Source organism: Suricata suricatta, chromosome 5 (genome assembly GCF_006229205.1).
Source record: "Suricata suricatta isolate VVHF042 chromosome 5, meerkat_22Aug2017_6uvM2_HiC, whole genome shotgun sequence".
In the NCBI taxonomy this organism is placed as follows: Eukaryota; Metazoa; Chordata; class Mammalia; order Carnivora; family Herpestidae; genus Suricata; species Suricata suricatta.
Window position 1 is genome coordinate 26874409 of NC_043704.1, and position 26939 is coordinate 26901347.

General features: G+C 39.3%; 1 long non-coding RNA gene and 1 pseudogene across 2 annotated transcripts; one reads left to right on the forward strand and one right to left on the reverse strand.

Annotated features, from left to right (window-relative positions):
- Positions 1–1016: 1016 nt before the first annotated feature.
- LOC115291097 lies at positions 1017–2167 on the reverse strand (annotated as a pseudogene).
- A 10519-nt stretch (positions 2168–12686) lies between these two features.
- LOC115291606 lies at positions 12687–17238 on the forward strand. 2 transcript variants are annotated; one of them, XR_003908569.1, is made up of 3 exons: positions 12687–13170; positions 14421–14444; positions 16750–17238. It is a non-coding gene; the product is annotated as an uncharacterized LOC115291606 (long non-coding RNA). The 2 variants fall into 2 exon arrangements; XR_003908570.1 differs by lacking the exon at positions 12687–13170 and adding an exon at positions 13629–13675.
- Positions 17239–26939: the final 9701 nt, after the last annotated feature.

The following is a 26939-nucleotide window of genomic DNA, read 5'->3' on the forward strand; positions in this document are numbered from 1 at the left end:
AACCATGAGATCATGACCTTTGCTGAGACAGAGTCAGAACCTTAACCGGTTGAGCCACTCAGGCACCCCTGTTGCCTCTTTTTTTTAACACTAGTTTAGCAAGACATTTTGACTTTGATTTTCCTTTCTGTAAGCCGAATGCCCTTTCCCACTTTTTCTCCTGCATGAACAGATGTTTCTACACTAAGATGCAATCTCCTTTCTGCACTCAGCTCCTCAAGTTCACAGTTTGTCCTGGTTCTTCTCAGCTTGTTACTCACAATTCCCCTGATACTTTCCAAAGTATATTTCTATAAAGCTACTTTTAGAAAGACAAAAAATTTAGAGTGCAAAAATAGAATAGTAAAAGATGTAACTCATATGCTAGAGACCTCATCTTTAGAGAAAACTTAATTTCCACCATCCATTAAAAAGGGTAACGAATCAAGATTTTGGCTGAAGAAGAAAAGACCTTCCTATATCTGGCTTACTTGTCCCACTCTGCTTCCTTATTTATAGTCTTCAAATTATCTGTCTTTCTTTCATCAAAAAAAAATCCATATGATTATATAATTATGTGATAGACCATTTGGGGCCACTTAATCACTTAATTTCTGTCTGAAAAGCTGCTCTCTCTTTACTCTAAAGATTTATTTCCCATGTGGTTTCCACTCCAAGCTTTTAATTTTAATTAATAAAATCCATCCCCATTCCTGAAGCCATAGGACTTTTCTAACCTGTACATTCAGTTTCACTAATACAACCACTTCTTTTCTTTGTCACCCATTTATTTCTCACTAACCCCCAAAGGACAACAGTGACTATGGCTCAACTGACAACATTTCCTTTTGGAAGAATTTCTAAAAACATAAATAACTTACAATTATTGTATACCTGAAACTAACATTAGCACTCTATATTAACTAATTGGAATTAAGTTTTTTAAAAAAAGTTAATAAAATAAAATATCTTTATAAATAACCTAATAAAACACCATATACTTCTAAATCTGCTAGGGTTTTTTCCCCAAGCTGAGTTCACTTTATTTTTCTTGTACAAAATTCTATGGTGGCCACAGCTGAAGCCTGAATTCTCTGCACAAAGTCTCTGGTATGGGTCTTTACAAGATGGCCAGTGAATTCCAGATAAGGAGAGCTGGTGAACACAGTCTCTCTCCAAAAGTCAGGGGTGAGATAGCTGGAGGTCTTGGAAATGGCATCAAAAGTGGCCTTGGCGAAATTGCCCAGGGTGGCAATGTAGCCTCTAGCTGAAGTGTGGCAGTCATCAATACCAGCCATCATCAGTAACTTCTTGGGTACAGGGGCTGACACAATGCCAGTGCTCTGGGGACAGGGATGAGGTGCACCAGCGTAGAGCCACAGTGGCTGGTCACCTTGCATGGGTCTGTGTGGGGCTTGCCCACTAGCTTCCCCTAACCAGGACGATGGAAAGCCTAGCCAGGACGATGGCCCCAGGGACAGCAGCAGGTATCTCCTTGGAGCACTTAACACCCAGAGTGACGTGTCCATTGTAATCCCCGATGGCAACAAATACCTTGAACCTGGTCCACTGGCTAGCACGGGTCTGCTTTAGCACAAGCATAATCTTCAAAATCTCATCCTTGAGGGATGCCCCAGGAAAAAAAAAATCAATGACCTTGGATTCCTTGATGGGGATAGATCTCCTCCAGGGACTTGATCTTCATGTCCTTGACCAGGCAGCCCAGTTTGGTGACTGAGATGCACTCCTTGCCCTCAGCCTTGCCTCCACTAGCTCCGTGGCCCCAGCCCGGGTTCTGGCCCCAGATGCCACTGCTGAAGCCCCCCAAGGGGGCCACTTTAGCCTCCCATTCCCAGTCCCCACCAGTGTCATCCACCTTTTTGTGTCTTCCCAGAGAAGGAGCTAAATCTGCTTTCTAAATATACATTAAGTTTTAGGAGCAGTAGTGGTTAAAAAGCAAAAGTCAAACTTAAAATTATTCCCAGTTACCTTGATTTCACAGATTTCACGGTTATTTTTTGGTGAAATTCTAGAATTACAATTTGTAAATATGGGTTAAAGACCACACTCAGAGGTTAGTCCTCTGAGCTTTGCCATTCACCTTTGACTTGATGGCTACACCACGCCTATAACAGTAGTCTATTTTGATTGTTTCAAAAGTGCTATATTTCTTAAAATCACCATTCATTTTGATACTAAGTGAATATAAAGAGTATAGGAATATGAATAGTGCCAGAAGCCCAGGCAATTACAACTTTCCCCAAGTCAGTTGTTCACCATACTTTCTATGCAACCATTATTATGTGATGAGCCGGTTCCAAGGCACGGGGAAAACCTATTCACTCCATTATGGAGGAATTCTACTGTGTAATTCTGAAGGGAAACGCATTTAGAGTTCCAGTTGAGACTGTGCCAAGTACATCATATTTCTAGAGTTGTGAAACTCAACTCTGCCCTGGCATCAAGAAGAGAGGAGTGACAAGATGGGTTAGTACTGGCAGTGGGGATGGGAGGGCAGAGGTGGCAGGCGCGTGCAGGGAGGGGTCTGAGTGACCACAAGATTTTGTCAGCTGGAAGAAGCAAGTCTCTGCCAACAGGGAAAGAAGGCAACTCCACGGCAGCCACACACCAGAAAGAGCACGTAAAGGATGTTTATAGAATGCTTGTTCATAAGCAAGAGAGTATATGTTTTATTTGACCTTAAGTACTTTTTATGAAATATCCGGGGACTTTTCTAAGAAGAAAACTGTAAATCACTTGTTATTGCCAGACACTGCCTGGCACCATGGGAGTTTGCCTGGCTTTCTGTGGCTGCTACCCCAAACTAGTAACCATTCAGTCAAATATACGTTAAAATTAAATTACCTTTCCTTCATTGTTTATGTATTTCTGCTGAATGAGGACATTCTAGCAATAATTTTATATTCATTAGGAGGATGGAATGCCACAGCAAGTCAATCATAGTCATAATGCAAATACCAAGACATTCGTGTCTGTTTTTCCACAATCTACTATGTTCAATTGGAATAAAATACAGAATCTCTAGTGACATAACACTATAAATAGATCTAAATGCACTTTTTCTCTCACTGTGAATAGATATAGATGACAGAAATTTGTGAGTTGTGTTCAGTAGCTTCCACAGAACACATCTAGATGTCTTGCTACAAAAGCAAATTTTCCAGAATTAAATTTAAAGCTGTGTTTTAATAACTAAAAACGGAAAACTGTTCTAGAAATAATCAAGAAAAAAATACATGTGTTTTCAAAGCATTTATCAAACATATTTAATATCAAGTAGAGGATGGGGGAATATGTTATGTAGAGATACATTAGGAGCTTAAACACAAAAGGGTTTAGAAGAGAATAGATCAGTGATTATGAATCTTTTTGGAATTATTAACTACCATCCATAATTATATTTTATACTTTTTGTTTCATGATATATTTGATATGTTTCATCCTCTAGAAGCATCCAACAGTTTTTATAGGATGTAATAACTATATTTGGTCATCAGTTTAAGAATATAACTATGTATATGCAGGCATGTAACAAAACCATGGTGGTACTCAGATATAGCCAGTACTTTCTCTGAGTCATCCCAGGCATGCTTAACTCTCTCCATTAGAACTATAACATGGTCACTACACTACCCAGTTCCTCCTACTTAGAGCTCTTAAGTGGGCTCTCACTTAGGGTATAAAAGGAGGGTAGAGAAAATTAAATTCAGAGCATACTAATTAAGGAGAAATTTTCCCACAGGCTTAGAGTGCAATGCAAAACAGTTCTCAATAATAACTGTATAATAAAACTTTTGCACTGAGAAGAAGGGGTAGGTATTAGAACCTGTTACCATTTATTTGTCATATTTTACAAATTTGATGAATCTTCTACTCCTCTCTAATGTGGTCCATGATGGGTTTAGGATGTATGTATTTCTTTGAAATAGTTAAGAAATTTATTTATTTACAAAATATTTAACAAGCCCACAATTACAAAAGAGGATGGCTCATTAGGGAAGAAGATGAGGATGCTTTGGTTGCAGAGTTGAGAAACCCAACCTAAACTAGCAGAAGAGAAGGGTCAGGGAGATTCTCCTGGGGGATGATGGGGGCATGGAATCCTGAAGAGGAGAGTGAAGGTCTTGGGAAGACAGGGAAAAAGTAGGGCATCTTTTCAGAACAGAAATAAACGGCCAAGGGGTCAATGGTGGGGAGAGAAATGAGCAAGGTAAGGGAGGAGCAGGAGAGAGATGGTGAATAGAACAACGAGGTAGAAATGCCAAGCATTTGTCTGGGAAAATATGGGTAAACCAGATTTGGCAAGACTAGATCTATTATCAGTATTTTTCAGGAATTTTGATTTTTTTTTCCTTATGGGGTCAGGGGATGAAGCTACTTAAAAGCCACATGTGGAACCGATACAAAGAGAATTATATCTTAGAAATATGACTGCAACTGCACAGGAGACTGTGCATTAGGCCAGAAGAAGAGTGGTAGGACAGGGGTGCCTGGCTGGCTCAGTCCGAAGAGCATATGGCTTTTGATCTCAGGGCTATGAGTTCAAGCCCCATGCTGCATGTGGAAATTACATACATATATACATACATACATGCACTTAAAAAAAAGAAAAATGGTAGTAGAATGTCACCCCAGGAATGTGGTAGTGTTAGACCCCGATAGTAGAAAAAAAAGACATGGATGGAATTGAGATGCACAGACTCAGCAGGACATGAAAACTGGGTTGTGAGTGTGAAGGAAAAGGGAGTGAGGTAGGGGAAGAAGTGGGGATATAGGGAAATCGTGCTCAACAGGAGATTAGTGGTCAGAGGGAAAGCAGGTATAGACAGAGAAAATTGGATGCTGACTAAGATCATATATGCCAAGTAGTCTCTGAGGTGTTGCCTTTTAAGCCCAGGCAAGATTTCCAGGGATGGATCTTAAATGAAAGATAACAATGCAGAGCTACCCATGGATTGGATTTGATCACTTAATCAAAAGATCTCTCCAAAGAATGCACTCTGGAATTTAATCAAAATTAGACACTTCCTAGTCACAGTTTTCTCTATTTAGATCTTTTTTTAAGTATAGGTGTGTGCATGTTGATGGGAATTTTGTACACTCAAGGCTTTATATAGCCAGAGAAGAAATGGCATAGCAAATATTTTCTGTAATTCTAATGCCATTCAAGATGGGTATCTTTACTTAAAATATTTTTTTAAAAAATTGCCTAACAGGTTCTTGCCCAGGACTTGATCAACTTGAAAAGTAAATACAAAGTAAAATATGTAAGTTAATTCCTGTCCCAAACAAAATATTGCTTTCCCTTTATTATGTTGGGGAGTCAAACTATAGTTCAGCATCCAAGGAAAGATTTTAGGCTCCTGTTTATTGAAACTTTTCTTCAAGATCTTAAATTCACCAACTCTTATCTTTTTACTTACCTAAAATTGATATTTGCCTTTGGAATATTCCTCTTTCCTTTTCTACCTCCATCTTTCCCTCCCCTCTCTTTAAAAAAAAAAAAAGTTTCTCAATATGCTAAGGGTTTGCCAATCAGTTCACTATGGTTTTGAAGCTGTCAGTGAACAATTTTTCCAAAAAAGAAGAAAGAAAAAGAAATAGACTGTTTTCTGTTTCACAAGACAAGATGCTCATACTACCGGACACCTGTCTGCCATCAAGTTCCAGACTAATACATAACCTAGTGTTTTTTAGATACTTTCTCAGAATGAATGGAAGGGACAGTAAATGGATAGCCTAGACCTACTCAGGGGTATAAGGAGAGAGAAGGAGGCTGATACCTTCTTGCCATTTCCAAAGATACCTTATAAGGCTAATGTACAAAATTCTATTCTGCCACAGGGGCATGTTAACTAGGACAGTAGTTAGAGCTAATTAAGCAATCAAATTGAAATAGAGGGATGATTCTCGCTTGTGTGCTCTCTCTTGCTCTTTGTTTACCCCCTTTTCCCTTTCTATCCTACATTACCTTTTCCATTAAAAAGAAAATCCCCCAAACCATCACCACTGTTAAATCATGAAAAAAAAAAACCCAAATAGAGGAACCTTCCACAGAATACCCAGTCAGAATCACTTAAAACTGTTTTGGTTATAAATTTTTTTAAAAAGGAGGGGGTGGGTTTGGGAGAGAACTGTCAAGGTCATGAAAAATAAGAAAAAACTGAAAATATCCAGACCAGAGAGACCAAGAAATATGGCAATTAATGCAATGTTGTCTCATAAACAGGATTCTGGAAGAAAGGTTTAAGAAGGTCTTTAGTGGGAAAACTAGTGAAATCCAAATAAAGTCTGAATTTACAGTAATATATCAATGCTGATTTTTTTTTAGTTGCGAAAAATGTGCCATGGGAATGTAAAATGTTAACAGTGGGGGTACTCGCTAAAGGTATACTAAAGTTCTTCACTTACTTTCTTAATCCAAGCTTATTCCAAAACAAAAATTTCATTAAGGAAATAAAAAATAAAACATTCAGTGGCACCTGGGTGGCTTAGTCGGTTAAGGGTCCAGCTTTGGCTATGATCTAATGGTTTGTGGGTTCAAACCCCACATCAGGCTCTGTGCTGACATCTCAGAGCCTGAAGCCTGCTTTGGACTCTGTGTCTCTTTCTCTTTCTGCCCCTCCCCCCAACTGCTCTCTCTTTCACCCTCCCTCTCTCTCTCATAAGTGAATAAACATTAAAAAATAAATAAATAAATAAAACTTTCATTTCATCTTCTCCCCCAATAGCAGTAATACCCAAACACAAATAATATTTTACATTATACAATGTGTTGTATTCATCTATGATTTACATTACTTAATTTAATACTCAGAGCAACTGCATGCATGGCCAGAATTGGTATCATGGCCACCACTTTACACTTGAGGAAATGGAAACTTTGAGAGGTGGTAACTTGCTCATAGTTGGTTGGTTGGTTATGATGCAAACCATTCTTACAAGCTATTTTTGCAAGACTTCAAAAATACAGTGGCTCAAAAACTCTTTTCTAAAAATGGAGATATAATTGAAATATAGGGTATAAGTTTAGGATGCACATGCTGATTTGATACATTTTGTATTACAATACATTACCACTGTAGCATTAGCTAATACCTCTTCAAAACAAAACAAAACAAAACACTTAAATACTTATTTCTCTCTCATGTCACAGTCTAGAACTAGCATGAAATTGTCTGAGGATCTAGGGTGTTTCTATGTGGTTGCCCTTTTGAGTTTTGCCCTTAGCAGGTGAACATAGGTTCACTAATATTGTATTCCAGCTCAGGGGAAGAAGAAAAATGAACGGGACAAGCAGACAACCTCTTCTTGAATATTTTAAGAACTGTATAAGAGCATTATACAGAATTGCAAGCTTACAGCCCATTGCCTAACACTTAGTCATACAACTGTACCTAACTTACGGGAAGACCTGGGAATGTCATCTAGCTGGGGGGCTAGCTATCCCTGCACAACGGCTACTAAACAGAAGAAAGTGGAAAGGAATATTGGGGACCAGTAACAAAATCTGCTGTGATAACCAGGCTCCTGAGAAGTAGAAGAGGGTCTTTAATCAGGGTTTCCTCTTTTCCAGTTTGGCACTATTCCGATTACCTGCTGAGTACACATCTGTACTCTCTATTCATCTCTATATAAAAGGAAAACAACTAAAAAATTCAGTTAATACTTTGCTTTACCTTTTAATATATATTTTTATAACTAAATTTACCACTTAATAAAATCACTGACTTATTAGTCATTTCCTTCTGGGTCACATTCTTTTGATGTTTATATTTTTGGTGATATCAATTTAAATGCATGTGTATGTCATTCAAGGTAGAACTGTCTTTCACTTTTGTTTTAAAACTAGAAAAGGACCAAGAAATAGACAGATGGCTGAAGAGAAATCCCCTGTTCTGTGTTGTATGGCCTATTTTAGCAGTGCCATGTGACCTCAGAAGAACTATCTATTTGACCTTTTATACTCCAGGATCAAATCTAGGTTTTGTGGAACTAAAGATTATATGTGATTTAGAAACATACTTTAAGAAAAAGACAGTTATAATCCAAATTTAAGGATGAAAGTACTTATTTATAGTGAGAAATAAAATCATAACTAAAAATTTTTAAGCTGGCAAATACCACAAATATCACAAAATCCTGAATAGTAAGATATTTTTATGATGTCTCACACACTGCTATAATACTTTCCCCCCTACATTTTGGCTGCATACTCTTTGATCATCTTTTCCTATGATGACAATTTTATAATATTTTTTAAAAATGTTTTGTTTAAAGAGAGAGAGACAGAGGGAGGGAGAGAGGGGCAAAGGGAGAGAGAGAGAGAGAGAGAGAGAGAAAATCTCAAGCAGGCTCCACGCTCAGCGCAGAGCCCGGTGCTGGCAACACACAGCTTGATCTGTGAGATCATTATTTGAGCTGAAATCAAGAGTTGGATGCTTAATCTAGACACCCAGATGCCCCTGTTTTATAATATTTTTTAAAGGGGACAAAAAGAAAAAAAAATTTCTATAATGATTAATTAGATTTTCCCCCCCTATTAACAGCTGGCATCCATTTTTAAAAAGCAACTTCAGGGGCACCTGGGTGGCTCAGTTGGCATTCCACTCTTGATTTGGGCTCAAATCATGGTCTTACGGTTTGTCGGTTCTAGCCCTGTGTCGCTCTGCGCTGACAGTGTGGGTTTCTCTCCACCCCTCTGTCTCTGCCCTCTCCCACTCACACATAACTTAGCATGCTCTCTCTCTCTCGCAAAAATAAACATTTAATAATAATAATAATTAACGGCAACCTCACACTTACTTGTACTTGCTGTTTGTATTGGTTTTGCCTTACAAACACAGCAGTTATAATAAATTCTATTTTGTGGGATTCCCAGCAAAAAGGAAGAAAAATGGTGGCCTAGGACTACATTACCTACATTATCATGTATATTCTTGACCAGAAGGAATCTCCACTTTAACTGTGCTTCAGAAACAATTGAATCCTCTGTGCTTACTTTTTTTTTTTTTTGCAATTTTTGTATTTTTGCTGGGTTTCCAATTTTGTTAACACATTTTTAGAGCAATTTAAAATTACAACAAAACTGAGACAGAGACTTCTCTTCCCCGCCCCCCTTCCCCATTCAGAGCCTTTTCCCATTACCAACATCAGTCACCAGAATGCTACATTTTTCATTTCATTTCAAGGATGAATCTACATTGACATATTATAATCACCCAAAGACCACAGTTTACTTTAGGGTTCAGTCTTGATGGTATACATTATATGGGTTTGAACAAATGTATAATGCCATATATCTATCATTATAATGTCATAGAGTATTTTCACTGCCCTAAAAATCCTCTGTGAAGTCTGGCTAATCACTCCTCTCTCATACACAACCATTGGCAACCACTGATCTTTTTACTGGGCCTGTTTTGTTCTTTCCAGAACGTTATATAGTTGGAATCATACAGTACTAAGCCTTTTCAAATTGGCTTCTTTCACTTACTAATACTCATTCAAGTTTCCTCCAGGTCTTTTCACAGCCTGCTTACAATCTTACACATGCGATGACTGGAAAACACCCCCCAAACTAGCTTCATTTCAAGCCTTCTTTCTTCTCTAGTGTGCACACAGCCAAGAGCTATCAGACTGGAGACGAGTGGGAGGAGAAGGGCACCATAGGATATGTCTGGAAAGCTACTCCTACCCCAGAACAGCTAGCAATAACTTATCCATACATGGAAATAACCTAAAAATCCTAAAAATGCATCCTCAACTCAGCTTCTCTCAACCAGGAGCCAAAAATACTCCGAGGTCACCTAACAGGAGGTGAATTATGATGGAAAAGTCAGAAAGGAAAAGACTACAATAATATGGACTATGGTTCCTCCTGCAAAGTTTACAAAAATATATGACAATATAATCACATTGTTAGGGCCGCTCCCAGAGCCTTGGAAAGTGCCCTGTAGCTTAAGCTTTATTTGCTTCACAACAAACCTGCCTCCCTTTTCTCACATTTAAAACAGAGCTAATACTGGCCTAGCATTATTGAAAGGACTGAAGGGGGAATATGTGCAAAAACACTGAAAATGAGAGGCTCCTGGGACCGTAGATACGCGCACACCAGACATGGAAATTCTGTGGAGAATGCGCCTCCAAACCTATCATCTCAGTGAAATGTGAAATGATGATCTTTCTGGCTTCCTTCCATCTGGGTTTGTTTTCGTTTCCTTTTACCCTCACTTTTACATATAATTCGGGTGTCTCCTTCTGCCAGTTTGCTTATATATTTTTCTTCTCTCATGTTTTATTTCCTGTTTTTTTCTGCTCTTTTTCCCTTCCAGCTGCACTTCTCCCACTCAGCCCACAATTCCTATGGCCTGTAGAGCTCTCTTCCAGCTTTTTCTAAGCTGCTTTCCATATCTTTAAAACCTACAGATGCTGAGATAGCCATCAATCTAGAAGAGACAGGCAGCCACGTGATGCCCGACTCTCCAGATGGGGTTTCAGGGTGACCCTGTCTGATCATCAGGCTCGACTTATGAGCCACTGATGAAATTCATGGCAGGCAAACTCCCTGCACGATGTGGGGCAACAGCATGATGGATGGGCCGCTGATGATGGATGGCTCCTCTCTTACCCTTAGTCCATGAAGTTCGGTTCATGAATTTCCTCCAACAGGGACTAAGTTGTCCAGAGATAAGATAACAACACTCAACTGGGAGCTGGGCTCTGGGCTTATTATTTGTTTAGGGATATCACCCTCATTACTCAGTAAAGCAAGTTATTACTGACAGTGTAAGCTTTTAGTCCATTTTAGTGGTTTTAAAATTAAACAGACAGCTGGCGTATGGGTCAAATTCCTAGCACTGTAAAAAATTATTTTCTAAAGTATGGACAAAACATGGAATTTAAGTAAAAGGGAAGATTTATATATAGGGGCTTAATAATCCTCCTTGTCATCTGTTCATTCTTTTTGGGAAATTACTATTACAGCTCGCTATCATCTTAATCCTTCATAGTTTCTTTTTTTTTCTTAATACATGACCCTTTTTTTAGTATTAGGAAATGAATCAGAAGTCCGAATAAAAAAAAGAAATTGTGTGACTTTAATACCCCTGCTAACATTATCTCATTAATCCTCATGGTGCTTCTGAAAGATGTATGCAATGTATTTTTATCTCCATTTTACAGACTGTGAAACCAAGATATCCTAAAGCTCTTTAACATACTTAAGATCACAGAGGCATTCAGTAATACAGTCAGAAATAAAAGCCAGCTTTTCTTACAAGAAGGTCTCTGACAATTAATCAGAATCACAGCAAGTCTGCTCTTTCTTTGATGACTAGAAATTTTGTCTGAAGCCGAATGCTGATTTAGGCATGAATAAAGTCATCACAGCTGGTGATTTTATATCTTTAGGAGATTTTTCAGCCCATGTAACATAACATGTGACCCTGCTTGGATTTGGTACATCATAGCAAAGATAACTACTGGAAAAAAAATGTTATAAAGAAAATCTTATTCTCCCTTTCATTTATAAAACTCAGAAGTCATTCCTATGGAAAACAGAATCCACAGACTCCAGATGAAAAAGAAATGGCAATGCAGAGTCAAGATTTTGTAAGAAGACAGTCAAGTATCTTGGAATTCGACTCAGTTACCTCCTGGGGATTCTTGTTCCTGGTCCTGGAACCAACACTGCCAAGCATGAGTAATAATAACAGCCATGTCTACATGAATTTGGTACATCACAGCAAAGATAACTACTGGAAAAAAAATCTTATAAAGAAAATCTTATTCTCCCTTACTTCATTTATAAAACTCAGCAGTTTTATAAATGGAGCTGATATGGCAAAAATCACTCCTGTTTCCCCAGTACCTGCTTTAGCCCAATGAGCAAGGTATTTAATGCATTATTATCACCTACAAAAGGGAGGATATGTGAATAAGTGATATTCAAATATACCACTATCACTCTGTCCCAGTGTGTTTCTACCTGCTGATGATCCTAGTGTTCCTGGGGTATTTCAAGTTCTTTCCACTACTTAACACTTTTATAACCAAGGGATCTCTTCCATCAGCCTTCCACAAAAAGAATTTCCCATCTCTATGATTTCGAAGGTTTTCCATTTGGACTGCCATCATGTCACTTTCATTGAATGAATAACAACTAATTCAATGGTGTTCCAATTTTATTGACCATAATAGTCACCTGGGATGTAATGTTAAACGTTCTCAGGCCTCCAGCAATTCTGATTCAGAAAGGAGGAGGGGACTCAACATCTAGACAAAAACCCCAAAGGATTCTGATATAGGCATTCCAAGGACCACTCTTAAAAAACAAAACAAAAAACTCACCACTCTATAAAGACCCTCTATTCCACAGATAAAGAAATGGAGACTCAGAAAAATTTTTCACCCAAGACCATTCATTCATTCATTCATTCAGTCAGTCAGTCAGTCAACAGATACTTACTATGGGCATAGATGCTCAGACACTATTGGTTTGTGCAGAATTAGAGCCCGGCCTGATTCCTAATCCATAATTATTTCTACTTAGGCTGCTGCCTTATGTTATGGAACTTCCAAATAATACAGGAGACTGGAAGGAGGTGGTCAGGAAAGGCTTTGTGAAGTGGGCAGAATTTAGAATTAACTCATGGATAAAATTCCAGCTGTGAAGATGAGGAGAAAGGAAGTAGTCCATCACAGATATTAATAATGGTCCAAGGGCTTGTGTCCAGAACTGCAAATCGCACCAAGTAAAACAGATAAGTGAAGCAGAAAGGAGAGATGAGTGATATATCTCAGAGTCCCCCTACTTGGCATGTTTCAGGAGACCTCAAAGGCTTATCTCCTATATCTCTGGACACTTCTTAAAGACACATCCAAGTGTGTGGGGGTTCCCATTGGAACAGGGAGAATCCCACCAGCAGTGACCTGAGCCCTCCATACACAAGTCCCCTCCAGCATCAAGTGCCAGTAGCTTTGTCCTGAGCCCCTCTTTTTCCTGTGGATAAAACCTCTTCCTCATTAGTAATTTACAGATGCAGTATTGAGAAGGAGATGAAAAGGGCTACATGCAAAAGCCAGGAAAAAAAGGATAAATATCATGTGGGGTGAGTCCTCAGGATGCTGTGGCCTCAGGAGGGAGAAGAGAACCGCTAATCAAGATGTGTAAGCATGGGGCACTGGGCTGGCTCAGTCAGTAGAGTATAGGACTCTTGATCTTGGGGTCATGAGTTTGAGCCCCACATTGGGTATAGAGCTTACTTAAAATAAAATTTTAAAAAGGTGTGTAAGCATAGAGTAATTTTTTGGGGTATTTTGGTTCTCAGCTCCAGGCTGCATATTAGAATCATCTAAGGAGCTTCTGAAAAAATACCAATGCCTTGACACCCCCACAACCAACAGAATCATGAGTTCAGGCATCACTACATTTTAAAAGCTCTCTAGGTGGTTCCACTGTGCATCGTGGGCTGTGAACCACTGATCTAAAAAGTTAGAGCTTGCAGCATTATTTAAAGTAGCCAAGACATGGGATCCACCAACGTGTCCACTGACAGATGAAGGGGTAAAGAACTTGTGAGATGTATATATGTGTACTATTTAGCCATTAAAAAGAAGAAAATTCTGTCATCTGAGACTTGCTATTGGATAGACCTTGAGGCCATTATGCTAAGTAAGTAACCCAGAGAGGAAAATCTGTATAATTTCACTTCTATGTGGAATCTAAAAAGAAAAAACAAACAAACCAAAAGCTCAAACTTATAGAAAAGGAGATCATATCCTTTACTAGAGGCAGAGGGTCAAGAGGGAGGGGGACTGAATAAATGCCATGCATCTAGTTATAAAATATTTAAGTTCTAGGAATGTCATATACAACATGATGATTATAGTTAACATTGCTGTGCAGTATATTTGGAAATTACTAAGAGAAAAAAATCCTAAAAGTTCTCATCACAAGGAAAGAAACATTTTTTTTCTTTTTTTAAATGTATATAAGATGGTGTATATAAACTAAACTTACCGTGGCAATCATTTCATGATATACGTAAGTCAAATCATTATGCTGTATATCTTAAACTCCTCTGTGCTGTTTGTCAATTATATCTCAATAAAATGAAAAATAAAGACAGAATGGCAGAGCTCGAATATAAGAATGCAATATAAATGTGTTGGAGCCAATTATTTGAGCTGCAGGTGGATTTAAACTGAGTAACTTCAATCTGTGACTAAGAGGTTGAACAAGAGTGGCCTAAGTAACCCTAGGAACAAGCTAAAGGCATGAGCCAGCATCTGAGGGTGGCATCTAGGGTTCTTGGCGGTGGAGAATCTAAATAGTAAGCCAATGGATGCCAGGCTAGATAAACTGACTTTTTAAAATATATACATACTTAAAACTTATTATAATCTTCACTTTTCAGATAAGGAAGCTGAGTCATACAGAGGTAAGATTGCCCAAAGCTCTTAATAGGACCTTTGCTCAAAAATAAATAAATGAATATTAAATCAAACTGATTTCAATACAAGCAATACAATATGGTTGAATCAGAAAACACTGCCATTATTGTAGGTTAAAAATAGTTTAATACAGGGGTGCCTGGGTGGCTCAGTCAGCTTGATTTTGGCTCAGGTCATGATCTCATGGTTCATGAATTTGAGCTGTGCAGACAGAATGGAGCCTGTTTGGGATACTCTCTCTCTCTCTCTCTCTGTCTCTCTCTCCTTGCCCCTCCCCTGCTTGCGTACATTTACTCTCTCTCTCTCTCTCAAAATAAATAAGCTTAAAAATAGTTTAATATAGGCAATTCTATAGAGCTTATCCTAATACATTCCCATCTGATCTTGTCTTTAGTAATGGTTCTTATTCAATTGTTGTTGTTCAAACTATATCTTGGCCTGATATTCCTCTGGAACTTCCTTCTAAATACAATTTCCAACATACAAGAATTGCACATGTTCATATATCAACTTACCTATCTTTCTATTTGCCTCATATCAAAAATCATTCCCACTTGATAAAGAGTTTAAACCAAGGGAAGCAGAGTAAATAAATGACTCTCTCTGATAACAAAATCAGACTAATAAGCCTTTTATAGGCTATCAACTCTAGCAGGAAGAACTGAGATTTATTGAACTAGCCAGCTCCCAGGTTTCTGTGAGAACAAGGGCAAAGCTGGCAGCAAAGTAACATAAACAAAGCCTGTGAACTTAGTCTCTAACTTCTTTATTAAAAAACAGGAAAGAAGAGCAACCTTTTCTCCTCTTAGAATGTTATCCTATAGAAAGCCTGGCTGGCTCTAGCTCTAACAGTGTTCAGTAAGTAAGACTATGCTAAGGAAAGTTTAATTTGATTGCCATCCTATTAACTCCATTCTCTACCACAGAGTACTATTTTTTATTCAGTCTCATCAGATTGCCTTGAGTCAGTTTCATGAGGCGAAAACCACCTCTGTCGTATTCAGCTCTTGATTATCAGTGCCTGGCAGGGTGTGTACCAAGAAGTAGAGGCTGACAAGTATTTGGGGGAAGAATAAGTTTATAAGAGTAGGACGTGGTATAGTCACAATACAAATACTAGCTGTTTTTCAAATTTCATCTTGCCGACAACTGGCAATGTGATATTTGACAAGTTACTTATTTTTTTTTAATTTTTTTTAATGTTTTATTTATTTTTGATACAGACAGAGACAGAGCATGAGAGGGGGAGGGGCAGAGAGAGAAGGAGACACAGAACCGGAAGCAGGCTCCAGGCTCTGAACTAGCTGTCAGCACAGAGCCTGATGCAGGGCTTGAACCCACGAACGTGAGATCTGATCTGAGCCGAAGTGGAAGGCTTAACCGACTGAGCCACCCAGGCGCCCCTGGACAAGTTATTTAAATCTCTGAGCTTCCCTTTCCTCATGAATAAAAGAGGGGATTGAGATCGAATCACTCTTCAGTTCTATAATTACAATGCACAGAAGAGACTGTGATTGGGTTAGTCTTATGAACTAGTTAACACTTTTTAGTTAATGTCTCTGCACTCTTTTCCTGGTCTATTCATCATCCCCCTCTATATTAACCCAAACACATACCATACAAGGGCAAGGATGCAAAAATATGAATCAAATTACAAAGAATTCTCACGAGGCTTTTTGAGGTATTTGAGGTCCCTTAACCGTATTAGATTTACAATAGCAAGGTTCATAGGGACAAAGCCTCAGTGTGCAACAGTTAGGCTTTCTTTGTGGATTGTTGGATTCAGTTTAGGAATATTTCAAAATCATATTTCATTAAAACAATTGAAATTTTTCTGTGAAAAGCCAGTTTCTCCTCTGTGGAAGGAGACCAGATAACAGCATCTTCTTAGCAAAGTCAAACTTTTGAAATTCTCTGTCCTTGTGAAGAAACATATCCCCCAACTGGTAAATGGCATATGTTCCAGGAGTCCACTCCCTTCTGAAGGAGAAAAAGTAGCTCCCAAACCACCACTCTTAACCCTCTATTTGCCAACCTCTTCATATTCCTTTCTACAAGGTTATAGGTTGACTCCACAAAGGACTGTAATATAAGGGTAAAAGAAGAAAAGGGAGAAGAAAATGGAAAGACCAGGCACTCTCCATATCTACTAGAAAAGCCTTGAACTCTAAATTTGCATCCTTATCCATGTCTAGACAGGTAACAGAAAGAGGTCTTAGATTTTTTAATTCTCTAGTGAAGTTTGAATAACATACTTAAATTGTTAATACTTTTTGAAATATTTAATTGTAGCATTGATGAAGCGGCTATGGAGGAAAGACCACTGTCCTGCTCAGAAACTGAGGATGCCACATGCCTGATGGTCCTGTGATTACTGTTGTATAACAGAGCAATCTACTCCCTGGGTGAGCTGCTCAGATCACCTTTTAAGACTGAGGCACTCATTCCCTTGGGAATGATGGTTCTCAATATGTTCTCACACTACTCTGAAAAGAGCCACCTTGTCCAATGGGCAGCCCCCATCTAATTACTGGTCCTTATGGGATCGGCTGATTCCTTTTTTTTTTTTTTTTTGATGATTTCATTGCAGTTCAAGCCTTCCTTATGTGCAATCTTACATCCTTTGCTTCTCCATAAAAATTGAACTCAACTGTGCTCCCCACTAAATCTTTGCATATGAAGCTCTATCTCAGAATTTGTTTCCTGGGAAACTCAACCAAAAATATAACAGCAACTGAGGTGGAGACAATGGTGAAAGAAGTCTGTCTTTACTTAGGAAGCCTTGGGAGTGACCAGGGGAGACTGAATCAGCCCCCTTGGATTACTTGTTAATTACACTGTCCCAATCAGAGAAGTCTCAGACTGGCAACCACACAAGGGATATGGCTCTGAGTCCTTCCTGGGGGTGAGTCTTGTTCTCTGTTCCATTCATTGTGCTGGAAAACTGGCTCTGTGGGGAAAAAAGAGTTCTGAGTTCCAGCCTTTGCTGAAATCCATGAAATAGTTTGACTGCTTTCAAACTATTGACTGTTTAACAACTGGGCTCATCAAATCCCTATTTCGCAATAAGCTCTTGGCGAGCAGGAAGAAAGCCATCTTCAGGGCACCACTGCAACTTACAGAAGATCCGGTATAGGCGTGTCAGAGGCTTAGGCTTGTTGTGGCATGAGAATCAGAAGATCATAGCAACTAAGCAGAACAATCAAATGTTCTCTGAATTTGAATGCACAGTATATAGAGAATATGAGCTGTCAACACGAGAGAATAAGAGCGAAGAACCCGGATGCAGTGGTGCTACAGCGACCAAAAAGCAGTGAAAACAATGAGTAAGTAAGCGGTTGGTAATGAAAGGTAACCACGTGGTGGCAAGATCAGAAATGAAAAGAGTCTGACTGCTACAGAGACAGGAAGAGTAGCTGGGCTGTCTTAGTGGCAGGGTCATTGACTGAAAAGCAATCAACTGGCACTGTGGACACGGCACCTGGAGCGCTGCATTTCACCCAGACGTGGAGCTGTCTGAGTGCACTGCCTGTCCAGCTGCAATCGCCATCTTCCTCATTTTCACATACATCCTCACAATCAGCCCCTATTATTGGAAGCAATCAGAGAGAATCTCTGTTGCTTGCAAAGACACGAGTTTATTAACCCCAGGTCACCATCTGAACTGAATAGCTGCAAGGCAGAAACAAACAGAGTGTGTACAAAGGTTGTTAACATCATCAGAAGCAACCCGAAATAGAAGCAGCAACCACGGGAGAGACGAAGCCATTCTCCTTCCAGGGTTTAAATATCCATGGGGGGGCAGCATGATCATATCAGCATATGCAAAGGAGGCTTGGGGACTGGCTAACCTTTGGATTCAGAGCCCAGCCCTGGACCAGCAGTATCCATATCACTTGGGAACTGATTAGAAATGCAGAAATTTCAGGCCCTATCCCAGATCTATTTCATCTACTTCATTCTGCATTTTAACAAGACTCCCAGGTGATCTGTACATATTTTAACATTTGAAAGACTAAAAGAAGACTAGTGTGGCTGGATCTAAGAAAGTGAGGGGTAAGGCATGGTATGAGCCAAGCCTGGACAAGCAGACAGAAAACAAACACCCAGAGCTTCACTGGACATATTCAGGAGTTTGGCTTTATTCTAAAAGTAGTTAATTGAGCTGCAATGTAGAAACTTATTAGATAGGAGTAAAATTAAATGTGATTTGCCATTAGGCTATTACAATGGCCCAGGAAAGAGAATGTGAAAATGTAAACTCTGAAGATGAAAGTGGAGTTGAAAAGAAGTGAATTGATCTGAAAAATATTCAGGAAATAAAGTTAACAAGACATGATGGGGTTTGGATTTGGGGAGAGGGAATGACAAAATATAAAATGCTTTCAGACATACACAAATTACTTTCATGGTCTTTGCTGATTTTTACTGTCATATTCACATCATTGACAATTATCCCAACAGGTATCCAGTATTTGTTAAATAAATAAAGGACTTGAACTGAATAGAAAGTCTGGGACATAGTTTTAGAGAAAAGATCATGAGCTAGGTTTTGAAATTGTTGTGGGTTGAATTGTGTTCCCCGAAAATATATGCCGAAGTCCTAACCTCCCGTACCTCTGAATGTGGACTTATTTAGAAATAGGGTCTTTGTAGATGTAATCAAGCCAAAATGAGGTCATGTTGGATTAAGGTGGGCCCTAAATATAATGACTGGTATTCTTAAATATAGAGAGAGATTTGGAGATATGCAGACACACAGGGGAAAAGACAGCTACTGATGATAAAGTCAAAAATTGAAGTGATTTTCTACAAGTTATGCATGCAGGCAACCACCAAACACTAGAAGAGAGGGGCATGGAACAGATTCTCCCTCGGAGCTTCCAGAAGCAACCAGCTCTGCAGACACCTTGATTTCAGACTTCTGGCCTCCAGAACTGTGAGAGAATAAATTTCTGTTGCCCTAGGCCTTCCAGTTTGTGGTATTTTGTTATGGCAGTCCTAGGAAAGTAACACAGGAATGCATTCTGATATCCAAGGGGAAATGTTTATTTGTAAGTGGTTTGGAATTTGGATCTGAAACTGAGCTATTACCCTAATAAAGTCTCTTAGCCAGAACCTACTTTTATTAAGATAAACACCTCTGGTTACATCCCTCCTAACCATTGTGCCCTAGGAAATATGGGTATCTATTTTTGTTGTAAAGAACAGTCTGTGAGATTCCAAGTATCCCTTTGGCAAGGTGAGAGTTGAGAAAAAAATAAGATATAAAAGAAAAGGAAACGTTACAAAAGAAAACAAGGTCAAGAGCATTAAGAAAGTTGTTCTACAGGAGTACCCCAACTTCTGCTTCAAAGTTCAGAAGGTGCTTTTCTTATGTTTGAGATTGGTGTGTTATCTAATGACTTCCCAGAAGTCTCTTAGAGATTTCTTCTAATTCAGTCATCACTTTTTAAGAAGGGTTGGGAGATAGCCTTTCTCGGCCTTTCCCAGGATGTAATTATTATCAACTCCCTATAAGATTCTAAAGGTCATCCTTATTTATCATGGGACAATTTACTTCCCAGGTATCAGAAATCAAATTGTCACAACAAGTTCATCATCCATGCTGTTCTATATCCAGCACAATCTCCAATATAACTGTGCTTGAGTCTCAAGAAGACTAACTGACTGGGAATTTGGACTATATGGAAAATAAGAACTCACTAATCATCTTGCCTGAGTTTCTCTAGGTTTCTGTGCATAATAAGTAACTCACTCATTCAGGCTGGTCCTAAAAAGGGTATGGCTTTGAGCAGGACTATTAATTAATACAGGCCACTACAGAGCAAGGAACAAAGGTGTTTCATATACTAACAATTTCAAACAACACATGCTTCAAGAGTTCACATCTAGTTCAGTCCTCCAGGGTTTGAAAGCATATCCTCACAGATATAACACATGGGTGGTAGTAAAGGATCCAAGTTGGCCTACCTAATGTAGCCAAGCTCACTGACTGACTATATCTGATAAATGATTACTGTATGAAACTCCATCCAAGTCTCCCTCTTGGAATTCCTGGAACATACAGCCAAATAAAGAGGACTCCCTCTTCTCCCCCTGGTCCTACCCCTAGATACCTGCTTCACAATCAGAAGTATTTCCACAACTCTACATCAAATCAAACAAAAATCCTCTAAGCAATGCACAGAAATGGACTTGTGCAGTAAACAACTACAAGTGGTCAGGGAGAAGTAGTTAAGGCGTCTTTCCAGGCCTCTTTCTCCCATAGAGGTCTTCCCTCTCTCCTGGGCTCCTCTAACGGCCAACAACTTAACTAACCTTCTGTGTTACATGGATTCTCTCTGCAGACCTTGCAATGAATCAAAACTTTCTTTTAACCCTTCTCCAACAATGACAACAACAAAAGCTAAAATAAAGTACAAAAGAATGAGTAAATGTTCAATTTACACACCACTGCCAAAGCTGCCCATACACTGGGGAATAGACTGGTGCTAACACCTAGGAAGCAACTGTGACTCATTTGGCTATCTCACAGCACAGGTGTGCCCTGCTCTCCTTTGTCCCCAGCTGGAGAGGGTAAAGCTGGTCTTCCTACCTCAGCACTTGCTACTGAATCCATGTTAGCCATGAGACTCACTAGAGTACAACTGTAAGTGTGGTCAGCATTGGAGTGGTCAGAAGAGAGAAATAGCTTCAGACTCTGATCTCTGCTCTAATAAGAAGTGTTCAGTATCATCAAGACAATTAAAATAAAGGTGAGAATTTGGAGAATTGGAAGCCAACCCTGGCAAGTGGACTACATGTCTACCCCCTTCATGTCTGCTTTAGAGATGTCTGAGGCTGTGCAGCCAGTCTCCTTCTATATCTCTTTAGATCTGGAGTGGGAGGGGAAAGAGAGATAGCACCTCAAACAGGCTCTTACTTGCTCAGTAGACAGTGAGAGCATGGGTCCCAACCTTCAAGATAATCTAGGTGTTTTCCTGAGAGAAGATCAAGTGACCAGAGATTTTTCTTTCTTTTTTTTTTTTCTTTCTTTTCTTAAGCCAGCAGCAGTGATCCTGTCTTTGAAAACTCAACCTGGTTGCTCTGTATCAAGTATCTATATCAGGAAGAGATGTGAACAGGTAGGGAACCCAGAGTACAAAGATAACAAAAATGTGGAAAAGAAAAAGTCTTAGCTAGTCCTCACCTATTTCCTATACACAGTGTCTGTGAAAAATGAAGAGAAACAAAGGCAGCAGAGGGAGAGGGAGAGGGAGTGAACTGAGTGGGTGGGGTAGGAGGAGAAAAGGAGGCAGAGGAGGAGGAAGAGAAAGGAGGAAAGGAGAATGAAGAGAAGGAAGGAGGATGAAGAGGAGGGAAACAGAAGAAGTTAAGGTGATTGAAAAGGAAAATAATGAGGCTTTGAAGCTAATGCTTCACCAGCCCCTGGATCTCTTGTTCCCTGTAGCCAAGGCCTTTTGTGATTACCTCCCAAGATAAGCTTTTGCCTGTCCCTATTCCATAGAAAAAGGTTATATATTGGCTCTGGTGGTTGAGTATCCAACTTTGGTTCAGGTCCTGATCTCATGTTTTGTGAGTTCAAGCCCCACATGAGGCTCACTGGTATCACAGAGACTGCTTCAGATCCTCTGTTCCCTTCTCTCTCTCTGCCCATCCCCCACTCGCATTCTCTCTCTCTCTCTCTCTCTCTCTCTCTCTCTCTCTCTCTCTTTCTCAAAAATAAATAAAACAATTAAAAAATAATAAAATAGGAATAAATGTAACCAAGGAAGTGAAAGATTTATACACTAAAGACTATAACCATTGTTGAAAAAAAACAAGACTCAAATAAATGGAAAGACATCCTATGTTCATAAACTGGGAGACTTAATATTATTAAAATGTCCAAACTACCCCAAATTATCTACAGATTTAATTCAATTCTTATCAAAATGTCAATGGGAGGAGTCCACATGGCAGAGAAGTAGGGGGACCCCAAGTTCTCCTGTCCCTCAAACACAGCAGTATTGAGGCCAGAAGACTTGGAATTCCAGGAATCCAGACTAGAGTGACAGAAATATCTCCAGGAGCCCACGGGGACAACTCGGCAGGCCATAGGTGCATGACTGTGAAATGGAAGAGATAAAATGGGGAGTTTAGGCACAGTGGGGAGGGACCGACTTCTGTGGAGGCAAAAGGAAAAGTAAGAGAGGCTGTCGAAGTGTAGGATTTTATTTGGACAAGAGAAAAACCACGGACTGGGGAACAGAAAAAACAAAGAATTCATTTCTAACATGATCTAGGCTTTTGGGACTTCCTCCGAACCACGGCCTGCTGCCCTATACACGGGCCTGGGAAGGGAGAGCCAGCCCCGGGCTCAGTAGCCCCTCAGAGGGGCAATTGGAGAAAGGAGTCCCCGCCCTTGAGTGCTGTGGGACAAAGATATACAGTGCTCTAGGGATAAAAGGCCCTGCAGGCACCAGCCAGCCAGAAACCCTTTGTCGGCGGGCAGAGTGATGCTCCCTCGGAACCAGGCCGGGACCCTTTAGGACATCCTTTAGGACATTCCAGCCAAGCACCTGGGGGGCACAGGAGACTGTGGAGCAGGACAAACTGGCCCACCTGTACCAGTACAGCACTGTTAGGATGACCTGAGCAGAGTGGTTTGGGACATTGAGTGTTTGGGACGCTGTGTTTGAGTGGTTTGATCCCAGGAGGAGAGACTAGGGCGGCACCATTTTTCTCCCCATCACCCACAAGATAGGGTTTACGTTAAGACAGCGGGCCCATAGTGGAGGTGGGACTCTGCTTACACCAAACTCTGCCCCTCTGGGCCTGTCTTAATACATGCCTGGTAACCGCATGTCTACCAAAACAACCAGCCGGCCCCTCCTCCAGACCAGCACAGGCACCAGTTCCAGACATCAGTCATATTGGTCCAGTGATTTTGCGTTTTTTGATTTGATTCTTGGTCAAGTCTTATTTCATATATATATTTTGTTCTTTCTTCCTTTTCTTCTTCTATTTCCTCCCTGCTTTATTCTAGTTGTTGGTTTGTTTAGACAGACATTTTTTAATCTATTATTTTTACACCTCTTCTGTATCTTCTTCTTCTTTATTTTCCTCTCTCTCTCTCTCTCTCTCTCTCTCTCTCTCTCTCGATTAAGCCGTATAGTTTCTCTAATTCTCTGCCTGGTCATTTTTTTTTCTTTTCTTTTTCCCCATCCCTGTCATATTTCTCTTTGTATGAGATATGGGCTAAGGCAATAAGGCTATTTCTGCCACTAACCCCCCTCCCTTTTAAATTTTTTCCAGCGTTACTTCAGTGAACAAATCAAAGCACACCTAGTAGAAGGTCCAAGCCATCACTATGAGTAGGGAGATAAAGCAACCAGAGTCACAACAACAGACAGCAGACAACACACTTCAAAAACACCTCTTAAAGGGCCCATCCCTGGACAGTGTAGGACTCCTTTTCAATATAGTAGTGCTCACAGGTGCAGGACACATAACAAGCTATTAAGACATGTAAAGGACAGAAAATTGGCCAAAATTATGACACAGTAGAATTCTCCTCAAAAGAAATTCTGGAAGAAAAGATAGCTAGAGAAATGCTCAAAACAGATATAAACAATATATTTGATCAAGAATTTAGAATAATAGTCATAAGATTAATATCTAGGCTTGAAAAAAAGCATAGAAGACAGCAGAAAATCTATTGGTGCAGAGGCCAAGTAACCTAAGAAATAGTCACACAAATTAAGAAATGCTGTAAGTGAAGTGCAAAATAAACTAGCTGATAGTGACAGCAAAGATATAGGAAGCAGAGAGGAGAATAAGTAAAAAAAGAAGATAAAATTGTGGAAAATGATGAAGCCAAGAAAAAGAAAGAAAAAAATACTGGACCACAACGGGAGAATTTGAGAACTAAGTGATTCAGTGAAACATAATAAATCCACATGATAAGAGTTCCAAAGAAGAAGAGAGAGAGAAAGGGGAAGAAGGTTTACTTGAACAAATTATAGCTGAGAACTTCCCTAATCTGGGGAAGGAAGCAGACTTTCAAATCCAGGAGGTACAGAGAACTCCCTTCAGATTCAACAAGAATAGATCTTCACCAGGGCATATCATAATGAAACTGGCAAAATACAGAGATAAAGAGAGAATTCTGTAAGCAGCTAGGGACAAATAGACCTTAACCTATAAGGGGAGACACAGAAAGGTAGTAGCAGACCTGTCCACTGAAACTTGGTGGGCCAGAAAGGAGTGGCAGGAAACATTAAATGTGCTGAACAGGAAAAATATGCAGTAAAGAATCCTTTATCGAGCAAGGCTGTCATTCAGAATAGAAAAAGAGTAAAAGCTTTCCCAGACAAACAGAAACTGAAGGAGTTCGTGACCACTAAACCAGCCCTGCAAAAGATCCTAAGGGGACTCTGTGAGTGGAATGCTGCAAAGATTACAAAGGACAGAGACGTTACCACAAGCACGAAACCTACATATAACACAATGACACTAAATCCATATCTTTCAATATAATACATAATATTATATATATAATTGGACTAAATGTTCCAATTAAAAGACATAGGGTATCAGAATGGATTAAAAAAACAAGATCTATCTATATGTTGTCTACAAGAGATTCATTTCAGACTTGAGGACACCTTCAGATTGAAAGTGAGAGGATGGGAAACAACTATCGTGCTACTAGAAGTCAAAAGCTGGAGTAGCCACACTTATATCAGACAAACTAGATTTTAAACTAAAGGCTGTAACAAGAGATGAAGAAGGCCATTATATAATAATAATGAGTTCTACCCATCAAGAAGAGCTAAAAATTATGTTTATGCCCCCAACTTGAAACACCCAAATATGTAAATCAATCACAAACATAAGCAATATTATTCATAAGAATACAGTAATTACAGGGGGCTTTCCTACTCCACTTACAAAAATGGACAGAACATCTAGGCAGAAAGTCAATAAAGAAACAGTGGGCGTGAATGCTAACACTGGACCACATGGATCGATGTTAAAGAACATCCTATTAAAGAATGAATGGCTCAACCAGGCAATTAAAGAAGAAATTTAAAAATATATGAAAGCAAATGAAAATTAAAAGATGTCAGTTCAGACCCTTTGGGATGCAACCAAGGCAATCATAAGAGGAAAATACATTGCAATCCAGGCCTATCTCAAGAAACAAGAAAAATCCCAAATACAAAACCTAACCTTACACCTAAAGGAACTAGAAGCAGAACAGCAAAGAAACCCCAAAGCCAGCATAAGAGAAATAATAAGGAAGAGAGCAGAAATAAGCAATATAGAATCCGAAAAAAACAAAAACAAGAAAAACAGTAAAACAGATCAATGAATCTAAGAGCTGGTTTTTTGAAAGAATAAACAAAACTGATAAGCCCCTAGCCAGACTTCTCAAAAAGAAAAGAGAGAGAACCCAAATAGATAAAACTATGAATTAAATAGGAGCAGTCACAACCAACACCACAGAAATACAATTATTAGAGAATACTATGAAAAATTATATGCCAACAAACTGGACAGCCTGGAAGAAATAGACAAATTCCGAGACATCCACACACTACCAAAACTCAAATGGGAAGAAATAAAATTTGAACAGACCCATAACTGGCAAAGAAATTGAATCAGTTATCAAAAATCTCCCAACAAATGAGATTCCTGGGCCAGAAGGCTTTCCAGGGGAATTCTACTAGACATTAAAAGCAAAGTTAATACTTATTCTTCTCAAGCTGTTCCAAAAAATAGAAATGGAAGGAAAGCTTCTGGACTCATTCTATGAAACCAGCATTAGCTTGATTCCCAAACCAGAGACCCCACTAGAAAGGAGAATTACAAGCCAATACCCCTGATGAACACAGGTGCAAAGATTCTCAACAAGATACTAGCAAACTGATTTCAACAGCATATTGAAAAAATTATTCACCATGATCAAGAAGTGGGATTCATTCCTGGGCTGCAAGGCTGGTTCAATATTCTCAAATCAACCAATATGATACATCACATTAATAGAAAAAGGATAAAAACCATATGATCCTGTCAATAGACGCAGAAAAAGCATTTTATAAAATACAGCATCCTTTCTTAGTAAAAACACTCAAGAAAGTCAGGATAGAAGGAACGTACCTTAACATCATAAAAGCCGTATATCAAAAGCCCACAGCTAATATCCTCCTCAATGGGGAAAAATTGAGCACTTCCCCCAGAGATCAGGAACACAACAGGGATGTCCAATCTCACCACTGCTGTTTAACATAGTGTTGGAAGTCCTAGCCTCAGCAGTCAGACAACAAAATTAGATAAAAGGCACACAAATTGGCAAAGAAGTCAAACTTTCACTTTTCATAGATGACATAATACTCAACATGGAAAATCTGAAAGACTCCACCAGAAAACTGCTATACTGACCCATTAATTCAGCAAAATCACAGGGTACAAAATCAATGTACAGTTGCATT